We start from the raw sequence: 11466 nt of genomic DNA, 5'->3' as shown, positions 1-11466 counted from the left end.
TCGAATTTTCAGAAAGAGATAGCTAGTATTTGCTTAGTAATAGCCATTTAAATTTCTGAAGACACACGATTTGCCTTTTAAATTGTGTTCAAATCATGCCTCGCCGTCGCTCGGTACCTACGCGCTCCCCCGACGCCGTTTTGGTCTCGTTCGAAAGCTCGCGCCTCCAGCTTACTTTTTCAATCGGTAAGCAACGCTGGGATTTTTCTGTTCGTGGACAAAATGACACAAAAAAAAACGTGCGCACCACGTTGTCATTGGTTAGTAAAGCCATGTGATCAAAATGGCGCTCTGTGATTGGGTAGGCCTCGGGTTAGTCTTGTCTGCTCCAAAAGAGCGGCGCCATTTTGACAGTGCCGCGCGGCGCGTGTGTACGAAGTATCACTCGTTTCATCGGTTCGGCGCCTGGAAATGGAGAAAACGCGAAAGGCACAAGGAGCCTGGACTATCGCAGCCTCCGCAGAGCGAAGGTCAAAGTGCGGATGGTGCGCTGCCAACCCCACTGAACGACCGTGAAGCGCGTCGCGACCCGCGCCGTCAACAAAGATGCATCGCTAGTGGCGTTACCGGCTCCGCTCCCGAGCAAAAACGAAGAAAACCCTGTTCGAATTGACGCTGGAATTGACGCAGCCTCAGCAGGGCGAAGGTGGAAGTGTTGTTGGAGCCCTACCAATCGCATCATGAACGGCCGTGAAAGCGCGTCGCGGACCCGCTAAGTCAACAACGATGCATCGCTAGTGCCGTCGCTGGCTCTGCTCCTGAGCAAAAACGAAGAAAACGCAGTTTAGTCGACGCTGCAGTTGACGCGGCCTCAGAAGGGCGAAGGTCGAAGTGCGATTGGCGCGTTGTCAACGGCGTCGTGAACAACCGCGAAGCGCGTCGCGGACCCGCGCCCTGGACGACGGCAGACCTCCAGTGCTGTCGCCGGCTCTGCTCCCGGGCAAAAACGATGTTCAGCTCGAGTTACGCCAGCCGCGTATGCATCGATGCTGGAATTATGACAGATAGCGATGTGGCCAAAACTAGTGCCCGTGAGCGAGTGATACTTCGTTTTGAAGTGACCGTAGCGACAACGCGAAAGACGAGAATTTCGTCGCGTCTGTTTCTGAGGCTCCACCAAGAAACAAAAGTTATCTGTTGGCATCATTAAGATGTCAAAAAGGCGGCAGAAAGATGAAATGCATACTGGTGCATTCTTATGAGTTTGAAGTTGTTCTTGTCGCATAACAATGGATGGAAACGTTTTTTGCCGTCTTCTCAAAACACCAATTTTGACACTTTTGCAACAGTGCAGGGATGATACTACCTCTGGTTCTAGGTGGGCTAGCTTTATACTTCTTTTTTTGTCGGAAAGATAAACTCAAACAGAGTAAAATAAGAGTAAATTAAGACCAGTTGCCAATAAGGATAAGTTTAAAACAATACATTTCGTCATAGCAACCATATTGAATTTTCCCTGATAAAGTTTAATGTGCTATAAATTCTGTTAAAATGGGCCTAGAGCATTCATATTACCTCATTTCACACAGTGGACATTCTAGAGCATGCCTGTATGATAAACTTCACTGTGGCCTTCACTGTTACATAATTAAATTACCTGCAAGTTTCAAACAAAGATTACATATTTTGAGAACGACTTGTTTCACAGAAAAACTAAAAGCATGTTTGAAATCAGCATATTGAAGTACATAAACTGGGTAAGTTTCATAAATATCTACCAAGAAATAAGAAAAATGGTTCTAAGAGGGGTGTCTCCCCTTAAGAGAAAAAAGTGCACTACCATGAATTTTCCTATAAGAACACCACAAAAATAAAGTCATAATGGAAGGCTGGAAGGCTCTTCAAGCTCATGATCAAAAGGCCTAAAATGTGCAGCTGCTTAGTTAGATCCACTTTTCAAAAGAGAGGTAAGTTTCTAGGATGCCTAGCATAAGAATAAAAGATATAAATAATGGTGCACTATAAACTAGATCTGTGAGAGGTCCCAGTGTATGTCCACTTTTGTTTACCTAACTTACTTGTGGGCTGCATAGTACTTAATTTTGGGCTAGACAGCAAGTGGATACACACAGAATATGGTCAGCGCTTCAATGCACCAAGGTTATGTCTTCAGCATAAACCTTGTATCTTAATTTCCTGACAGGTAGTTAGCTTTCCGATAACTCGCTAAAATTCTGCTGTTCGTGGCACTACATCCTTTTGAGTGCACTAAGCTTCTTCAGTAACTTATTAGGTGCTGTTTTCGTTGTTGACATCTTTAATTTAGTCTACAACTTCTCTGTTGTTCTTTTAGGCATCCTTAGCTCTGACGGACATTGATAGACTTGCACATGTGCCACTTTCACGTTGCATAACTGCAGCAGGCATGCATTTTGTTCACTATGTATTTATTGTGCATTTCAATATGGTACCTGCACCACTACTGAAATATTCAGATGTACTGCAGCTTGCATGTGTTGTTTTGAGTGTTGCAGCCCACGGGGCCAGTTTTCCAAACTGTTTTATGCATATTCATTACATGAGATGTTTTCGAAATCATGTGGAACCAGTTCAATGATTTTTCCACTGTAAGCTGCCCCATGAATACTTATTTTTTTCTATTTTAAGATAGTTTATCACAGCAGATGTTTTTATTGCAATACTGATTGGTTGTATAGGTGCAAAATGTGCATCTCCTCTGTCAGTGCAGTAACCAATGCAGTAAGCAAGGAATACTCTTTTTTTGCAAGGCTCTAACGGGTGAGAGAAGCTCTTGAAATGAAAACTGGCCATACTTCCAGCATCATTTTGTGGCAGTTGCATCACCACGTCATATAGGAGCTACATCCGTATGCACCAATTCTTTATCATTAACTCCATTTTTCTAGGCATTTACATGCTCAATACATGCAAAAATTAAAAACTGAAATTTACTGAGCTATTTGAAATGTCATTTTGCTGTTACTGCTCTTAAAAGACCTGTGAAAAAGGTGTTCGAGTTTGTCTTTAATAAGCTTGCATAATGTAGAGTATAGGCCACCAAGCGTTCATGCCGCATACAAGACCTGAAAAGTGAGCCAAACATTTACAAAAATTGGAGGACACTTAAGCTTCGTCCTTAAGAGTGAGACGATACAGCATGTTGCAGCGTTGCCAAGGGGTCCAAGGAACTTCTTCAAAGCAGCCGGCACGCCGCTTTATCGCTTTGCTTTATCCCAAAATTTCGCTATCAGCTTTTAAGCACGGCCAAGAGCAGCGGGCATTCTGTTCGACGACCGCCGAGTGCGCTTGTCGCTATGCCACCGCCGAATGATTCAGTCCATTGTGGGCGCAAGTCAGCCCAAATAAAGTTTTGTTCAGACGCCATTTTCGCTCTATTGATGCTCAACAGATTGCAGTCAGCACCATGTGACAATATGGACACAGCTCTAGGTTTAAATGTTGACTATGAGAAAGATAGAACCAATAAGGAATAAGCTAAGTGATCCTTTTGCATGTTATGTTGACATTCCGTACCAGGACAATCTCCTTAAGAATTTTGTGAAGTTCAATCTGTGACGGGGGCACTGATTATGTTCTTTGTGATGAGAATAATTTTCTTAGCTTCATTATTCTTACATCTGTTATTATTAAATTTCTTAATGTGCTGTTGTCACCTTAAGTGCACCTTTTTGTTTTTTATTCCAGGAATTCAAAACTGACAATAATTGCTATTGCAGTGCTGTGAACGTATCTCTGCTCTGTATTTAAGAGACATAATTTTTTTACAGTGACGCTGTATACCTCTACCATGCAAGGAAATTTTCCTCCTGTTCCCATGGTACTCAGCAAAAAGGCCCAGGAATGGAAAAGTACCGAACAGCAGGGGCGGTGTGAGTGTCCACGGAGATATGTACAGCTGTCATTTCCTTCCCTTAAAACCAATTTCATTTCATTTTCCTTGCGTTATGGTAGGGTTCTGGAGTCCACGAAGAAATGTGCATCGGGCTCATTTCCAGGAGTCTTAATATAAAAAATAAAAAATTATACAAATTAAAAATATTAATAAAAATTAAGGATAAAACAGTAAAGCATAGAAATCTTACAATTTACTGATCATAAAGCAGTAGTAATTTGAAAAAAGGGAAAGAAGGAAAAAGTTAAAAATACAAAGCAAAACAAATCTTGCAGCATTGCCAAGGAGTCCAGGGAACCCCACTGCCACATTAGACAATTTAAGGAAAGCAAATGACACCTGTCCCACCTGTCTGACCCAAAGACCAGTATTTTAGTCATAATATCAATTCATACAATCGTCGCCGAATTTTATCTGAAATCTGCACCAAAACAGCAGTATTCCACAATGTTTAGCTTCCGTTTGATGTGCAGCACCGCAGCTGTCTTTGTCTCATTTGAAAAAGCCGCCTTTTGTCATCAGTTTTCTATCACTTCTTCTTCTTTTCGCCCATTAGTTGAAGAAAAAAGCAAAAAAAGAGAAGGTGGTATCCAAAACCCTACTGGCTGCCGCAGAGCACGTTACAGCAGGCCGTCATATGATAGGTGGAGCTGGCAAACAGCGTCTGCTAGGAACGCCCTAGCTCCGGGCAGATGCCCAATACTGGCCCAATATTGGGCCAATGGCCTGTGCTGGCTGGTTGGGGCCAAAGTGGTGTGTTGCCTCCGCCAAAGGGCCTTTAAGGTCCGAACGCTCGGCATCGGCTCACCGCCAGGATCCTTTTTTCCCCGGACACGGTGATGCCACGCGCGGCTAGGGTCAGGTGCTTGGGTAAGTGGTATCGCCGCTCACTAATGCCTCCAAGCTGCAGACGGCCCCTGCGGGGTCGAATTCAAGATAGGAACGTTTGCTTGCCATTGGGAGAAGCCTTTATCCCACAGTGGACGCAACTCAGAAAATGTTGAAAATGAAGACAACATTCCGGGAATCAATAAAGCAAGACTGAGTTTATTCTTGCTTACTGACAGACTTGGGTGGCTAACAGCTTGTAACATCTGGTAATGTGGATTACTAAGTTAGAAATGATGATTCGGTTAAGTAGAGAAATAGTAGAAAGTGTGCAGTACTACAGTTGACAAGTGGCAACACGAAGGTGTGCATACTAACATACTGAGAAAAATGGATTGCTGAAGGCTTGCATTGGTTCCTTTATTTGGCACATAAACAGATGCACTGCCCTCAGCAAATTGTGAGGCCTCGTATGACCTCTACTCTGTCTCTATGTTGTCTGCGTGCTCTGGGTTCCCTATATCCTCTGCGTTCTCTGTGTCCCCTGCACAGTAGTTGCTGATATATTCAGCCAGAACAGAATTTACATATTCAAGCTGATAGATCCGCATCTGCTCATTCTGTGAAGCAATATTATTACAAAGTGCGGTCAGCTTTGAGAGTATCTGTCCATTGCAGTTGGACATCGTACGCAGTTCTTCGGCCATGGTGGACAAGATCAGAAACTCCCTAATACGCAACCTCAGCGACGAGGCGATAGATCAGCTCAAAGCATACCTCAATATACTGTGGGCAGAGGGCACGATACCGAAGGAATGGAAGCACGCTGTCGTGGTGATGATACTTAAACCCGGCAAAAAGCTTCAGATTGAAACCCTGAGGCCCATCTTCCTCACCTCGTGCCTCAGCAAACTGTACGAAAGAATAGTCGCCAGAACAATCCAATAACACCTGGAGGACAAGGAGCTATGCCCGCACAGCATGTTTGGTTTCCGGGCGAACCTGTCCACACAGGACGTCCTTCTACAAATAAAGGACAAAATCTTAGACACGTCACCCAGAGCAGGCGAAAATGTTATCATGGCCCTAGATATCAAAGGGACCTTCGACAACGTTAGCCACAAAGCCATCATTGAAGAACTGAACAAGGCCAGCTACGGCAAGAGAATCCAAGACTACGTGATGGCCTTTCTGACAAACGCATGGCAACGGTGGGATTGGGGGATCTTCGAAGTGATGTCTCTAGCACACCACACAAAGGCATGCCATAGGGCTCCGTGATCTCACCACTACTCTTCAACATCGCAATGATCGGACTGGCTTGAAGACTCATCAAGATTGACGGCATCCAACATGCAATGTATGCTGACGATACCGTATAAGTCGGCGCTATATCTGCCATGAAACACGGCAAAAGATAAACTGTTACAAATGGGCCTAAGAAACACCTTCGAAGAGCACGCGGCAGTACAGCTCAATGCACAGATAGCCAGGCTACAGCAGACTGCCACCTATCGAAAGCTCCTAAAAAGAATAGGGCATAATATACACGGAATAGAGGACCGGGCAGCTAGTATCCCAGACAGCGTTCTCCAGACACTGGAGATTCGCACCCTACAGAGTAATGTGACATTCCTTGTGTGTGCTACGAGGTTCCACGTTCGACGGCGCCGCGTAGACGGAGACCCAGATGACAGGCATCATCAATTACCCAGCCATGCTCGCTGAGAGTGACAACCAGAACGAAGGGGTTTAAGCCCAACCGGACCCAACCGGACCCGCCGCCGCCGCCGCGGGGAAACGGGCTTTATCCTCCCCAATTGGCGTGACCTGAAGCGAATAATCGAAAGCTTAGAGGGCGCACCGTCTCACCCCGAAAAGCTAGGTTATTTCATTGGCAAAGACGGCACCCTGTGTCGGCGCACGAGGCCAACCAGGAAAGGGAGACCAGAGAAAACCGCTTGGGAGAGAGTCGTCATACCTCGGTCGTGGACAGAAAGGGTTCTTCGCGCGTTTCACGATGCGCCATGCGCCGGTCATTTTGGCGTAGCGAAGACACGCAGGCGTGTGGAGCGTTTGTACTTTTGGAGTGGCATGCGACAGGATGTTAGAGACTACTGTGCGAAGTGTCATTCCTGTCTCGAAAGAAAAACACCCAAGGGACGAAGACCAGCTCCAATTCAGCCGTTCCCTGAGGTTTCGGCTCCCTTCGAGCGGACAGGTATGGACATAATGGGCCCATTGCCCACGACCACTTCCGGAAACAAATACATTTTAGTATTTGTCGATCACCTTTCAAAATACGCGGAAGCGGTAGCACTCCCAGATCAGAAGGCAGACACGGTTGCAAGAGCATTTGTCGAACAGATCGTGCTCCGACATGGACCCCCGAGGCAACTCTTGACAGATCGGGGAACGAACTTCGTGTCGCAGCTAATGAGGAGAGTTTGCGAGCTGCTTAAGATCGCTAAGAAGCAGACAACACCGTACCATCCGGCTTGCAACGGCGCGGTGGAGCGACTGAACCAAACCGTGGCCGGGTTCCTGTCGCATTTTGTTTCGCGCGACCAGCGGGACTGGGACTTGTGGCTCCCGTATGCAATGTTTGCCTACAATTCCGCAGCACACGAGAGCACGGGCGAATCGCCATTCTTTCTTCTCTACGGCCGAGACCCGGACCAGCCTAGTGAAGTGCCAGAGGGCCCCCGTCGTGTCCCATACGCTTCACTGGACGACTATAAGGTGGAGCTAGAATCGCGCTTGCAAGTGGCGAGGGACATCGCAAAGGAGGCCTTAAAGAAAGCGGCGAAGCGCAGGAAGGAGGTGCACGATCGCAGTGCTAGAGACGCGCCGTTTAATGTGGGGGACAGCGTGTACATTGAAAACTGCCAAAGGCAGATTGGGCTAGCTCGTAAGTTCCAGACGAAGTGGAGAGGACCGTGCGAGGTTGTGGAGAAGCTTTCTCCGGTAAACTTCAGAGTCCGAGACGTGAACCGGCGCTTGATAAGGATACACGCAAATCGCCTCAAGTCGGCACCGGTTCAGTATTCACGAAATGAGGAAAGGGAAAGCGCGGATTTTGTTCGGCAGGCGCCAGAGGTGACGGCCGGAATGCCACCGGATTTACTTCATGCATTGCTAGAAGAAGAAGCGCGCAAGGTTGCCGCGCAGATAACGCCAGGAGAGGCTCCTGCCACGAGCCCTCGCGAGTCCCAAAGCAGACAAAGGGTCACAGACTTACTTAGTATGACTCATGAAGGCCGATATCCGCTGCGAAATCGGAAAGCTAAGTCGGACTAATGGCGTAAACAGAGCGGAGTTGTGAACTGGTTAGAATTGTGTAATGCCGCAGCTCATAACGTTGCTATGTGCTTATGTGTTAAGTTATCGGAGTTGGTAGTTAAACCTTTCTGTCATTAAGTAACACCTTCACAGGAGAGCATGCGGAGCGCATGCAGAAGCTGCCCTACTTCCTTTCGTTATCTATATTTTTGTCTGTGCCGTGATCGTGCTAGAAGTGGGAGCTCCTTTGTAACTGTGGTAAATTTATTTCGTCCAGTTTGGACTAGAAAGGAGAGGCTTGGGTGCTGAGTTTCATGTTTATCTGTAAAAAAAGATCAGTGCTGCCCCTGGAGACGCCAGTTATGACAGCGGAGGCATATGGTGTTGTGCAGTGGTGTTGAGTGCAGCGAAAAGTGTTTTGTCGTACGCACTGTGCGAGGCTATTCAGAAAGACAAGGGGAGCTGCGTGGACTCAAATGATCGGAGAACATTCTTCTGGAGGGCGAGCGAGTGTGACATTCCTTGTGTGTGCTACGAGGTTCCACGTTCGACGGCGCGGCGTAGACGGAGACCCAGATGACAGGCATCATCAATTACCCAGCCATGCTCGTTGAGAGTGACAACCAGAACGAAGGGGTTTAAGCCCAACCGGACCCAACCGGACCCGCCGCCGCCGCCGCGGGGAAACGGGCTTTATCCTCCCCAATTGGCGTGGCGGTTCCAGGGGCGGCCCTCCCGAGCACATTCCAGGACAAGGGAACTGTCAGCGGGCCAGAGCGCGCCTTACCACAGCCGACGCTATGCGCTACCTCGAAGACAACCTTCTTTCCCTCGGACTCAACACGTGAGGGTGGCGAGACCAGGTGCGGTGGTATGTTTGTGCGCCCAAGTGAAAGCCCTAGCCCCCCTCCTCACCCTCCGGCGTGGGCGTCCTCACCCTAGGGAGCGTGGAGAAGAGGATATAAAAATCGACAAGCAGTACGGAAGAGGACGCTCAGGACGACATCGTTCGCCAAGAGGGCCTTCAGCGCCGAAGCCCGACGGCGTGCAGCTTCTGCCAGCAACCGCTCGAGCCCAACTCCGGAGCCACTCCATCGCCCCCATGAAGTCGTCGGCACGTAAGCTCGGACGCCCCAGCCTCTGAATCTTAATCATGTATAATTATTGAATATATCTGTTTGTTTAAACTGAGCCATACGGTGTCTCTTTGCCTCTCCGTCCCGTGTGGACCTGCGCATTATGGGGGTCATCACACTGGTGTCAGAAGTGGGGTCTCAAAAGCAAATGTCCTCTGAATGCTGCGACATTCATGACTTCAAAATTGTAATCAAAAGGGAATCACGGGACTGATTGTGGGACTTTTACCCCCATTTGAGAGGCTTGAGGCACCGGAGGGCTTGAAAAAAAATATCTTTATCTGAGAGAGCTCCCACTCCACAGCCGTCGCTCGGAGCAAGCATGCTTGCATTAGGAAGCGTCATTCCGACGTTTACAGGAGATAAGACAGGGGTTCCAATCTGCGATTTCTTTTCCATGCTAGAAGAGATTGGGAAAATGGGGGGATGGTCTGATGCTCAAATGCTGGGAATGGCGAGGTGTAAGATGGCAGGAGCTGCTCATGATTTTGCATGGCGAGACGAAAAAGTAAAATGCACAAAATCATTTGCGGAATTTAAGAAGCTCGCGTTTGAGCATTTCGACACTGAACCACGTCACGTGCGGGTACAGAGGTTCCGTGACGCCGGACAGATGGTAGGGGAGGACGTGCGAACGTTTGCGTCGCGGCTTCAGCGCTTAGCGCGCGATACGTTAAGCAGGGAGGAGGAAGGAGACCAGCTAAAGAAGAAATACGCGGAGGATATACTTAAAGAGGAAATGACCGCTTTGTTCGTGGCTGGTCTGCAAGACCCCGTGCGCCGGTTCGTGCTCTCGCGCAAGCCGAGCAATTTCGACCAAGCCGTGGAGGCCGCATTGGATGAGGAACGAAATGAGGCGTTAACGACAGCCGCAGCGAGAGTACGCGTCATAGAGAGAGCGGTGCTCAACCCTGAGGTTGCTCTCTTAACAGAGCGGTTAGATCGCTTAGAACAGCTGCTATCTCAGCAGGTAGAATGCCAGGTTGAAGCGCGCGCTCAACAGCGCTCATTGGCTGGAAACCGGAGACCGCCACAAAGCTACAGGCGCGGTATGCGAGATTTTGAAGAAATCGTATGCTTCGCTTGCCAGGGTCGCGGACACATCGCCAGGTTCTGCCAAAACGTGCGCCGTGGGGAGCCACAAAGAGAAGCAGGCGAGACACGCCCTAAGCAAGCCCACAGCGGGGCTCCAGATACCGAGACAAAAAACTAGTTAGTCCTCCCCAGCCTGAGGAGCGTGGGGAGGGAGCAGTGGATGATGAGGTGGTGGTAGTTTGTGTGGCCGACGAGGCATGCCCTGTTGTGCGTTGCAAGTTAAATGGTTGTTGCATGGAATTGTTGATAGATACGGGGTCAAAGGTGACATTGCTTAAGGAGAGCAGTTTTAACACGCTTCGAAGGAAGGGGGACCGCGAGGTGTTGGAAGCGTCTGGTGGTATGGCAACCAAATTTGTAGGCATAACGGGGGATCCTCTTGGCATAAGTGGACTCTACCGGTTACACTTCTCTCTCGGCGGAATTGCATTGGAGCACCCCTGCTACGTATGCCCGGACACGGTGTCTCTGCCAAACGGAGTGTCAGGTATATTAGGGCAGGATTTTTTGAGAAAAGGGAAGGTAGTAGTTTCATTCTCTGAGGAAGAGGTTAATGCGGGCGGATCAAAAGTTCCGTTTTTGAACAGGAGAGGGGCTGAGATTCGCATTACCGATATTTACACCCGTTAAACAGTGGGATCATTGGAGAAGGTATATTCGCGGGTTGCCGTCAGGCTGGTCGATGAGGCGGTCGTCCTTCCTTGGTCGGAGCACATTTTGTACGCGTTTGTGCCTTCAGATGTAGAGAGCGGCGCCGTGGGAGTGCTTGAGCCGGTCGACTCTCTCAGCAATGGCCTGAAGGCAGCCGCGTGCCTCGTGACAGTTAATGACCCCCACAGAGTGCCCCTACGGGTGGTTAACTGTAGCCAGCAGCCACTGAGCCTTCCCAAGAACAAAACATTGGCTTTCTTCACCTCTGCGATAGAGAAACGTGAGCCCACCGATACGGTACTCGTAGAGCATGCTAGTCTTTCGGCTGCTCCAAAAGTGTCGTTCGATCTTTCTCACGTAAAATCCAGGGAGAGGGAGGCTCTGGCTGGTTTGCTGAACGACTACTTGGAGGTATTCGCCGCGTCCAACCTGGATTTGGGCTGCTGTGGCGTTATAAAGCACAGGATAGAAACCGGCACTTCATCGCCCGTTTACCAGCGTGCGTACAGGATTCCTTACTCCCAACGTGAGGAGATGGAGCGGCAGGTGCAGGACCTGATTGATCGCGGCATTGTCGAACACTCAAAGTCACCCTGGGGA

This window comes from Amblyomma americanum, chromosome 9 (assembly GCF_052857255.1).
Source record: "Amblyomma americanum isolate KBUSLIRL-KWMA chromosome 9, ASM5285725v1, whole genome shotgun sequence".
Lineage (NCBI taxonomy): Eukaryota > Metazoa > Arthropoda > Arachnida > Ixodida > Ixodidae > Amblyomma > Amblyomma americanum.
The sequence above is the reverse complement of the archived record's forward strand: the minus strand, read 5'-3'. Positions refer to the sequence as shown.